The following is a 12,116-nucleotide window of genomic DNA, read 5'->3' as shown; positions in this document are numbered from 1 at the left end:
GAAGGCATGTCTAAAATAGCTTGATCTTTGATCTAGATTTGGAGGACTATGTGCACTGCTGGTTGTATTGTCCTCACATATACCCATTTTGGCAGCTGATTTTAAAGCATATTTATATAACAGGTTCCTGTCAAGCTAGAAATCCTTTTGTTATCTGTGCTACCAGTGGGCTTTGGAAACAAAAGTAGAAATATTTTGATGACAACTCTGCTAGCCATTGCTAGGGTTGTAATTGCTTCAAAATGGGGACAGAAAAGCTCACCTTCTATTTCACCCTGGCAAAATAAGGTGTGGGAATGTTTTGTCCATTGCAAAAATACTAATTGTCATCTCAGATCTAACTTGCAAAATTATCAAGAAAAATTTACAGCAGTATGGTTTCCAGTAGTATCATATTTGAATCAGCAAAATGTGGTTCCTAATAAGGCTTATTATTGGGACTTGCTATTTTTCTAATACATCATTCCTTATTTGTATCTTCTCTGTAGCAAATATGGATCTGTCTTTGTTTTAATGTATTGTCATATTGGTTTGATGTATGTTAAAATAAAAATTATTTCAAAAATTAAATTAAATTAAAAAAAATAAAATAGCTTGATCTGTAACAAAAATGATATTAAACTCGGTTTACAAACCACAAGAGGCACTTTTGTTCTGATCCACCAGGACAATTCTTGTCTGGTTACTGTCTCTGTCTCTCCTTCCCCGCAGGAAGAAGCCGCTCTGCATAGTTAAGTGACTAAAGGTATTTTTACACAGTCAGAGGTGAGCCAAGAGTAGGGACGAGATGGAAGAGCAGGACCCAGAAAGGGTTGGAACTGGCAGGACAGCAAGCAAAGGTCCCCGTCCCAACCAATTTGGGAGTAGTGCCAAATTCTGGGAAAGCCCTGCACCAAAGATTCGTTATCAGGTCACAGAGATCTCAAATGTACATTTACAGTGCTTCAGGCAGTTCCATTACCACAAGGCTCATGGGCCCTGAAAGGTTTGCAGCCAGTTCCATCGACTATGCAACCTCTGGCTGAAGCCAGAAGGGCACACCAAAAAGTAGATCGTGGACCTGGTGATCCCGGAGCAGTTCTTGGCCATCCTGCCCCAGGAAATGCCATGCTGGGTCAGAGAATGTGGGCCGGAGATCAGTTGCCAGGCAAAGGTTTCCTCCTGAGTCAAGCAGAGAAGAACAGGTGAGGGGATATCCTCCAGACACGTCCAATTCAAGCAACAATATCTGACCTTATTCTAAAGGTTCCCTGAATGATATTTGTCCAAGTGTTAATCATCCAAGTGGGAGATTTAACAGCCTCCTTCAGCAGCCTCTTCTACTAGAAAATTTCTGATCCCTTCAGATAGCTCACCAGGTCTGCTGATGGAAGGATGCAGAGTCTGGGAGTGGGGCAGGATCCATTCCTTGGTCTCTTTTCCATTCCATCTCTTACCCCCTCTCCCTGGCTGCTGTTTCAGATATGGAGATCAGCCATGAAGACAGAAGCTACATTCCCTGAAGCAGAAGGAGCTTCTTTGGAGGAAGGGCAGCGCATGCAGGCCCAGGAGCGTGCCCAAGATTTCCTGTCATGCAGTAAGGACGATGGTTGCACCCTGTGAAGTTGATGGGTAGAGAGTTCAGGTCAGAAAGAGAATTAAATACTTAACATATAACCAGGGGTCGTTTTGTAGAAAAATAGGCAGTGGAGCTCATTAGCATAGGCCGCCTCCCCCCCCCCCCCCCAGCCAAAAGCAACCCAACAAAAGAGGGGAGAGCCCTGGGTGAACAAGACCTGTTTGGGCTGGCTAGAGATCCAGCCAGCCCAAGCAGGCCTCACTCATCTGGGGCTCTCCTGGGCCGCCCCTCCCCTCAGTCAAAATGCCAGCAAGCCACCTTCTGCTCATAATCACATAAGAAGTGGAGAAAGGGTGGCATGGGCTTCTCCAGGGGTTAATGAGGGCTGCTGGGGGTGTGGCAAAGCTCCTGGTGGCTGGCTGGCTACCCACTCCCCTAATCCAGGGGTTGTTATACAGCTGCACCTACTATTCAATGGACAAGGTAGCTGGGGGGGGGGGTGTCAGAAAGGTTCAGGAGCTGTGTTCCTGTGAGCTCCTGCTGAATTCAAGGCCTGCATATAACACACAGCAGTGTCTACTAAATGTGATTCCTCTCAAAAGGGATTAGACAAATTTATGGCAGGTAATTCCTCGCATTAATTAAAATAGTCATAGGTTTCCCAAATTGCACGCCTTAATACATTCAAAAGGTTTCCCAAATTATTGATGTTTTGCTCAGTCCAAGGTTAAACATTTTAATCCAAAACTATCTGCTCCTACCACTATCTTCTGTCTCCCAGGAAACAAGATAACTCAGCTAGGAATTACACTCAGGGTCACATCCCCCTCCCCAAATATGGCCTAAAAGCACTACTATACATGTTAACTCCTAGACTAACTACTTAAGGTGGATACACGTAAATGGAACAGTTGGTTAAATGCAACTTATACAAATGCAGGGCTTTTTTGGTACAGAAAGCCCAGCAGGAACTCATTTACAGATTAGACCACACCCCCTGACATTACCATTGTTTCACACAGGGCTTTTTCTAGGAACTCATTTGCATATTAGGCCATACACCCTGATGCCAAGCCAGCTGGAATTGTGTTCCTGCTCAAAAAAAGCCTTGTACAAATGGAAAAAGAAGAAGTTGCTTATGGGCCAGATTTCAGCCCTGTGGGGCTGGATATGTCCCATGGGCCATAATTTTGACACCCCTGCTAAGTAGACAATTCAGTAAATTAAGGTGATACATACTATGAATAGACTGCAATCCTATTGCCTAATAAAAATGCACCTCTGAACTGGTTTTGATCTTGTAAAAATGGAAGCAAGGTTGTGGAAAGCATAATTGAACTCCAAAGGGAGTTCTGGCCTTCACATTTAAAGGAACTGCACACCTTTTAAATGCCTTCCCTCCTTTGGAAATAATGAAAGATAGGGGCACCTTTTTGGGGGGCTTATAGAATTGGGCCCCCTGGTCCAATCTTTTTTGAAACCTGAAGGGACCAGATGCTATGCTGAAAATTTGGTGCCTCTACCTCAAAAAACAGCCCCCCCCCCAAAAAAAACCCAAGATACCCGCGGATCAATTCTCTATTATACCCTATGGGAATCAGTCTCCATAGGGAATAATGGAGTGCCCAGCAGACATTTCCCTCCCCGCTTTCTGATGATCCTGAAGCAGGGGGAAGGCCTCCAAACCATGGGAATTCCCTGCCCCCACCTGGGGATTGGCAACCCCAGGCCTACCCGTGCTTAGGAACCCCATTTTTGAGCCATTTTCAGGCAACAAGGCAAAATTAACACAGAAAGGAGCTGGCAAGAAAACAATGAAACTCCCTAAGGCAGCTTCCTCACTGGTCTGTGCTGTACCTGGTCCTTGCTGGCTCCAGCCCACCATCCTTGAATGGATTGGTGTGGGGGGGGGGCAGGGGGGTGGTCCTCTTCTGCTGGCAGGAGCAGTGCCAACTCTCGGCCAGCTTCTAGGACAAATAAGGCTTTCCCTCCACAGTGGGGCCCTTATATGCTTTCTTCTGAGGCCCAGCCCCCTGAATGGTGATTGGCCTTGATTTTCCCTCTAATTCCACCCCATCCAATCACAGGGCTCAGAGGGTGTCTGGGAAATGTAGGCCTGTTTGAAACTTTACTCCAGGCCTCAGAGGCCCTGAGGCCTATAGGCTGCGAATTCTTTAGCCTTAGTTATAGGATCCTGACAGGCTCCAGCTACCGGGGGATAACCCTGCTCTCCATCGCAGGCAAAATCCTTGCCAGAATACTCCTGAACAGACTGGTGCCCGCCATTGCAGAAGAACTCCTCCCAGAGAGCCAGTGCGGCCTCAGAGCTAACAGGAGCACCACCGACATGGTATTTGTTCTCAGGCAGCTCCAAGAGAAATGCAGGGAACAGAACAAGGCTCTGTATGTGACTTTTGTCGACCTTACCAAAGCTTTCGATACCGTTAGCAGGAAAGGCCTGTGGCAAATCTTGGAACGTTTAGGATATCCCCCAAGGTTCCTCAGCATGATCATCCAGCTACACGAAGACCAGCGAGGCCAAGTCAGACACTGCAACGACCTCTCGGAGACCTTTCCAATAGGCACAGGTGTAAAGCAAGGCTGCATTCTCGCGCCAACTCTCTTTACGATCTTCTTTAGCATGATGCTTCAAAGAGCCGCAGTAAATCTAGATGATGACGATGGTGTCTACATCCGCTATCGCACCGATGGCAGCCTGTTCAACCTGAGGCAACTAAAGGCCCACTCCAAGACAATGGAAAAACTCATCCGAGAGCTACTGTTTGCTGATGATGCTGCACTCGTCTCCCACTCGGTATCAGCTCTGCAGCATATGACGTCCTGCTTTGCAGAGGCTGCCAAGCTATTCGGCCTAGAAGTTAGTCTGAAGAAGACAGAAGTTCTCCACCAGCCTGCACCCCAGGAAGATTATCACCCTCCCTGCATCACTGTGGGTGAATCAGTTCTGAAGACAGTCCAGCAGTTCAGCTACCTGGGGTGCATCATCTCCTCAGATGCTAAGATCGACAAGGAGATTGACAACAGGCTGGCAAAGGCAAACCGTGCCTTTGGCCGACTGCACAAAAGAGTGTGGAGCAACAAGCATCTGAAAAAAGGCACAAAGATCAATGTTTACAAAGCGGTTGTGATGACAACCCTCATCTACGGCTCCGAATCGTGGGTTTTATACCGTCATCACCTGCGACTCCTTGAGCGCTTTCATCAGCGCTGCCTTCGCACCATCCTCAACATCCACTGGAGTGACTTTGTGACCAACACTGAAGTTCTCAAGCGGGCGGAGATTACCAGCATCGAGGCACTGCTGTTGAAGACGCAGCTACGCTGGGCAGGGCATATTTCTAGGATGGAAAACCACCGCCTTCCCAAGATTGCCCTGTATGGCGAACTCTCCACCGGCCATCGAAATAGAGGGGCACCAAAGAAGAGGTACAAGGACTCCTTGAAGAAATCCCTTGGCACCTGTCGCATCAACCATCACCAGTGGACTGACCTAGCCTCAGATCGCAAAGCATGGAGGCACACCATCCACCAGGCTGTCTCTTCTTTTGAGAACGCACGCATAGCTGGTCTTGAGGACAAAAGGAGATTGAGGAAGAATCGCACTGCTACAGCACCAACCCTAAATCAGACTTTTCCCTGTAGCCACTGTGGCCGGACCTGCCTGTCCCGCATTGGTCTTGTCAGCCACCAGCGAGCCTGCAGCAGACGTGGACTATTGCACCCTTCTTAAATCTTCGTTCGCGAAGCCAAGCCGAGAGAGAGAGAGAGAGTTATAGGATCCTGACAGGATCTGGGGCAGTGGTGCTTGGGGGGCTACAGTGGGAGGGCTTCGGGAATTCTGGCTCTGCTAGTGGATTTCCAGATGGCCTCTGGGTTTTAGTCACTGTGTGACACAGAGTATCGGACTGGGTGGGCCTTTGGCCTGATCCAACATGGCTTCTCTTATGCTTTTGTTGTGTATGTGGACCAATGTGAAGACTTTTATGTATGTTCCTTCCTGGCTCATTGGAGCTGTAAGGACTGAGCTTGGGGACTCAGGAACAATGGGCAGCAGGATCCAAATACCTGTTGCCCCGCTCTAATCATGGGCCCTTTGCTGGTTTGAATGATCCAATGGCGTGCTAGCGTGGGCACTTTGATGTGGATATAGTTGGCTCCGTTGGCCCAGTTCTCCAGTCTTTGAGTTCCGCCTTTGCTATACTGTACTTAATAAAAGAGCTATGATCACTATCACCTCGCCTCTTCTATGCATTGATTATTATAGCTCTTATGACCAGAAGTGGCTGCCGGGTAGGGATGCCAGGATTAGAACTCATTTGATGCATCCCCACTGTGGGGCCAGGGATGCCAGATGGTGTCCAATGCCTGCCAAGCAGAGAAGCAGGGGGAAAAAAATTAAAATTTTGTTGCCAAGGTGCCCAGAGCCTCACAATATCATGGAAACATCACCAGTGCTGGCAGCCTCCAGGTAGCACCTGGAGATCTCTAGCTTTTACAATTGATCTCCAGCTAGCAGGGATCAGCTCCCCTGGAGAAAATGGCTCCTTTGAAGGGTGGGCTCTATGGCATTGTACCCTGAGGCCCCTCCCCTCCCAAAGCCCCACCCTCTCCCAGACCCACCCCCAAAGTCTCCAGGTATTTTCCAAAACAGACCTGGCAACCCTGGGATGAGGCTCCAAGGCCGTGAAGGGCTCTGTATGGGACAGCCATTCTTTTCAATGGAGCCTGCTAACTGACGGGCAGCCAGTGGACTCACTGCAGAATGGGAGTAATATGCCTGCCTTGCTCTGCCTAGTTGCTAATAGTAGCCGAGCTGCGGGGCATTCTGCTGCTGGTCATTTCTCTTCTGCAGATAACAAATGTACTCATGGGGTGCATTCATGCTACACTATGTGATGTGTTTTACATGTGGATATTACTGTCTAAGAACAGCAATAATCCAGATGTGAAATGCATTATTTAGTGTAGTGTGGATGCACTGATGGAGGCCTTTTTTCCTTCCATGAGTAAAAAAAAAGGGCATGGGGGAAGGGAATTCCTGCCTACACTGGAATCAGCTACAGCCCCATCCTAACACCCTGATGCATTACCACTGTGGAGCTGGGGCTGCCAGCTGGTGTTCAAGGCCCAACCACCAGAGGAGAGGAACATCTTGAAAAATTGCAGACCACCCCGCAATGCCAGGGAACATAGCGGGCACGCCTCTAAGGCCCACCAATCACAGCACAATGTGACTCCCCTTCAGACAGGCATAGAGGGGCAGAGCATTCTGCACCCCACCCCCCTTATCAACCTCCCACAGACATGAGGCCAGGAGTCACTGGGAGGACTGTGGCATGAGCAATCAGGGAGCACCATGGATGTGGGTTCAAGTACCCACCGGCAGCAATGTTTTGCAAAGCGGACACACAGGGAGAGAACAGTTTCTCCATCACAGAGGGAGAGAACAGTTTCTCTATCGATGACCCTGCACGATCACTCACTCCACAGCTCACTTGGGAGACGCAGCTGTAACACAATGCCAAATTCTCCCTCCTACACTGGGGCTCGGGTGGGAGAAACACCATCCATTTGCCAGGTGAGAGGAGAAGATTGGATTGATACCCCATCCTTCACTCAGAGTGACTTATAGTTTCCTTTCCCTTCCCCTCCCCACAACAAACAGCCTGAGATGTAAGTGGAGCTCAGAAAGCTCTTGAGAGAATAGCTCTGAGAGAACTTTATAATATATACACTTAAGTGGTATTGAGTGGTGGTAAGTTTTTAACAATTAACAATATCTTAAAATTTAAGAATTATCTATTTCCATTCAGCTTTGTGGTGTGTCTTGTTATTATTACCATGATTTATTCCCAGATGAGAGAACTTGAAGAAAATAAAGATGTTGCAGAGAACATTAATATTGAATTGTTACAAGAGGTTGATAACCCTGAAAGAAATAGGAAGGACCACTGTTTCGCATTTGCAGGGTCGCAACCCGGTACCGAGCCAAGGAAGCCACACTACGTCACAAGAAAAGCCAAAGCTAGCCCCGCCCCCAGCAAAGCATGACCTCTGCTCTGCTTCCTTCCCCCATCTCTCTGTTGTGCAGAGAAAAGCTAGCCTTGAAGACTGACACAGGCTGCAAAACCTGAGCTCCATTTGGCTTTCTTCCTTCCCCCATCTCTCTGTTGTGCAGAGAAAAGCTAGCCTTGAAGTGTGACACAGGCTGCAAAGCCTGAGTTCCGTTTGGCTTCCTTCCTTCCCCCGTCTCTGTGTTGTGCAGAGAGGAGCTGGGCTGCCTCTCCTTCCTTCTCCCCCACACCAGTGTTTGAGAGAAAAGCTGGCATCCACTGGCAATTAAGACCCATGAAATGTTCTTCAAGGTATGAGCTTTCATGTGCCTTGCAGTATTTCTTTTGGGGAGATTTCCCTGGGAGGCCTGGGCAGCAAAGAAGGGGGAGATGGGTTTTTTCAGCCAGGAAGGGCTGGGAGTGGGCATTCCAGTAGCTTTTTTTTTTTTAAACCAAATGACTCCTGGGCAGAATTGTTGCTGGCTAGGGTCATCTAATGGTAAGGCTTTTTTTTTGTCTTTGTCCCCCTTCTTTCTTTCTTTCCCTGCAAGTGATGCTCTGTCTGTATTTTTGGTGCTGTGCGGGATGGGGGAGCAACAGTGGGAGGACTTCTAGTGCCCTGGCCTCACTGGTGGACATTCTGGTGCTTTTGGGACATTGTATGAGAGAATTTTGGACTGGATGGTCCACTGGCCTGATCCAACATGGCTTTTCTTATGTTCTTATGTTATTTCTTTCCATGTCTCCCTTTTCCTTTCCTTCCATTTCATTCTCTCCTTTTCTTTATTTCCTTTTCTCTTTCTTTCCTTCCATTTTTACTGGATGAAATTTTTCTGTTCATCATGCTGTTGTTACAGACATAGGAGCTCTGCCAATGAAAAGTTGGCACCTCCAGTTGTAGCCAGCTGGCCTTTCTATGAGATTTCTGTGTGAGTGAGTGAGAGAGTGAGAGTGAGAGAGAGAGAGAGAGAGGTGGGGCAGAAAGAGATTATGAAGATCACTGCTGTATATCTCAACAGCACTGGAAGTCATGGTACTATGAACTTGACACCATTTTACTGGTCCTGCTTTTAACAGCTGTCTGACACCAAAATTAAACTCCTCCTGTGGATATTAAAAAGGATGAAAGAAGTTCACTGGCTAAATATCTGCACAACAGGTTTTTTTTAAAGGCACGGGAAACACAGCCAGTAAAAAGCTGCAGGAAAGGAAAGGTTCCCTGTGCAAGCACCAGCCGTTTCCGACTCTGGGGTGACATTGCTTTCACAATGTTTTCATGGCAGACTTTTTACGGGGTGGTTTGCCACTGCCTTTCCTAGTCATCTACACTTTCCCCTAGCAAGCTGGGTACTCATTTTACCGACCTCAGAAGAATGGAAGGCTGAGGCAAATAAATATCCTTTTTGGGATAACTGCAGAAAAGCTTGTATGAACTTCATATAACTTGAAATTAATTCATTAATTGCAGTACAATTCTCTGCTACCTTTTACAGCAATTTCCCAGTGTTTCACCCAAGAAAAAGTATGAAAAATAGCTGTCAAAGATTTTCTTGAAACTGAGCAAGCTTGGTTGTAGCTTGAGGCAGGGTTCTATTAGTAGCAGCTGAAGGAAGGGCCTACTAAATGTGTCAGCATATTTTGAGGTAGAGAAGCTGCCAGGGCCCAGTATGGGTGGTACACAGTGCTGCCATTCCTGATGGCAATGGCAACAGCACTCCCAACTGCATATACTGGTCAGTGCTGTTGAGGAAGGGGTGTGTAGGTGGTGCAGGCAATTGAACATGGGCATTAGGAGTGCTTGCAAGCTGGAAAAGAACACACAAACAGGTGCATGCAGGTGTGGGGGTGGAAAGAGAGGACCCTGGGAATGTATGACAAAGTTGCAGACCACCCACTTTCCACCCCCATTTTGGCTCATCATTAGTTTAACAGATTTTATTCTGAAAACAAAGTTACTTCAGAAGAAGAGGCAGGTTTGGGGGAGTGTCCTAGATGTGACATCACAGGAAAAGGTGGAATTTTGGTTCAGTGTGCCCCAGAAGTGACATCACTTGGCCCTTGACCTGGAAATGACACCACAGGGAATGACATAATTCCTGTCTCCCAGCTCCACCCCCAAAGTCTCCTGGCTCCACCCCTGAATTTTAGTGGCCATGAAGGAGAAGTGTAAAAATAACTGGGCCACAGGAAAGAAAAGTTTGGGAAACCCTGAAGTACATTATACCTAGGTAGGGCCCCTCCATTGGAGGGCCTTCAGGACCTGCAGAAAAAGGAGTGATAGCGAAAGAGAGAGAGAGCACATGAGAGAGCAGTGAGAGAGTGCAAGACAAAAGAGCGGCAGTGAGAGAGAGAGCGCGGCAGTGAGAGAGACAGCGGGAGAGCGGCAGAGAGGGGAGTAGCGAGGGGGAGAGAGTGCACGACAGCGAAAGCGAGAGAGCAAAAGTGAGGGGGAGAGTGGCAGCGAGAAAGAGAGGGGGACAGTGAGAGTGGCAGAGAGAGAGCGACAGCGAATGAGAGAAAGAGCAGAAGAGCGGCAGAGAGGGGGGCAGCAAAGATGAGAGAGACAGTGAAAGTGTCTGGATGCGCCTAGGCAACATGACTGGATGCGCCTAGGCAACATCATAGGTCCTGAACAGATTGGCTTCTCCAAAGGCAAATCTGCTATGGATCACTGCTGCACTCTGGCCTTCCTTGCTGAAAAATATATGCATACCGGGTCAAAAAAATTATATGCTGCCTTCATCGATTTGAAGGGTGCTTTTGATTCAATAGATAGAGCCCAACTATGGATCAAGCTAGGTTACCTGGGAATGGACCCTCGTTTGCTGTTTCTCTTGAGGAAACTTCATTCTAATACCTTTTGCCAAGTGAAATTTTCTTCTAGCGGTGACTTGACTAGTAAAATCCCAGTGTTAAAGGGGGTAAAACAAGGTTGTGTGCTGGCCCCACATCTTTTTAATTTATTTTTAACTGACCTGGCACAATTTTTGACCCCTATCAATGGTCATCCGCCTAAACTTGCAGGCCGAGCGGTCCCCTTATTACTTTATGCCGATGACACTACCATCCTCTCTTGTACAAGAGTGGGCCTGCAAAGGTATTTGAACGCCTTTTATGACTACTGTAATTGTAATTCACTTACTATCAATTATACCAAATCTAAAGTAGTTGTCTTTTCAAATTGCTGGGGCCCACAGAGATGGTTTATTGGCAATTCAACAATCGAGCAAACAAAAAATTTTAAATACTTGGGGATCACTTTTAACCACAAGTTAAGCTGGGTTTCACATCGTAACAACACCATCAACTTGGCTAAGTGTTCAGCTGCTCAAATTAAACAGTTTTTCTTTGCAAGGGGCAACCAATTAGTTCCAGCAGCTATTAAAGTATTCAAAGCCAAAACGCTTGCCCAAATCCTCTATGGTATCCCTATATGGATCTCAGCTTTTACCAGGAAAGTGGAGGGCATTCAAGCCTCATTCTTTAGACAAATTCTTGGTTTGCCAAAATGTGTGTCCTACTTTGCTCTCTGCTCTGAAGTGGGTCAGTCTTTGGTGGAGACAAAAGCCTGGATTGCAGTGTTTAAATTCTGGCTCAAAATTCATTTTAGAACAGATCCCAACAGCCTTCTTGATTGTATGAAAAGAGACCCATATATTTCGTCCTGGACAGCAGTGCTTCTGTCTAAACTCAATCAATTGGGGTTAGAGGTAGATGATTTTTCTACCTCTGAAGAGTCATATATCTTTAGATGTATTAAACTGAGACTGTGGGAATTGGAGGAAACGAAATTACGGCCAACTCTCCCTTATACTTGCTCTCCAGCTTCCTTAGGTCTTTATGCTTTTTGTGGCAAAATGCCCAATTATCTATCAGACCTAACCACTCCAAGTCATCGCAGGGCATTTATGTTGGCCAGACTAAACGCGTTTCCCTCCAAAGTTTTACAAGGGAGATATCAGCGAGTCCCTTTAGCCGACAGACTTTGCTCCTGTGGAGCGAATACCCCTGACTCAATCCAGCATATATTGCTTGATTGTTCTTTTTACCATAACCTCCGTAAAGATTTATTTCGCAAGCTTTCTTTTTCTCCAGATTTGTCTATTCTGCCACCCTGTTATTATTTATTGAGTGATACTGAGGGGGTGGTTAGTGAGGCTGTGGCAAAATTTCTGGCTGACATCCTTAAATTTAATTCTGACCATGTTTGAATGTATCTGTAAGCTCGGTTTTATTTTGATTTTATCTCCAATGTTTAAATTTTTATATTCTGTGTATTTTTATCTGAATCTATTATGCCATTAAAGGTTTGGTATGGTATGGTAATCTGAAGGTTTTAGGGGAGGGACGGTGGCTCAGTGGTAGAGCATCTGCTTGGTAAGCAGAAGGTCCCAGGTTCAATCCCCGGCATCTCCAACTGAAAAGGGTCCAGGCAAATAGGTGTGAAAACCTCAGCTTGAGACCCTGGAGAGCCGCTGCCAGTC

General features: G+C 46.9%; 1 protein-coding gene across 1 annotated transcript in view; it reads right to left on the bottom strand.

Moving 5' to 3' along the window:
• LOC132571316 (gastrula zinc finger protein XlCGF57.1-like) overlaps positions 1–12,116 on the bottom strand; it is a 397,476-nt gene that overhangs the window by 62,414 nt on the left and 322,946 nt on the right. The window lies entirely within an intron of this gene.

This window comes from Heteronotia binoei, chromosome 5 (genome assembly GCF_032191835.1).
Source record: "Heteronotia binoei isolate CCM8104 ecotype False Entrance Well chromosome 5, APGP_CSIRO_Hbin_v1, whole genome shotgun sequence".
Lineage (NCBI taxonomy): Eukaryota > Metazoa > Chordata > Lepidosauria > Squamata > Gekkonidae > Heteronotia > Heteronotia binoei.
Note: the sequence above shows the minus strand (reverse complement) of the source record. Positions and strands in the feature narration are given on the sequence as shown.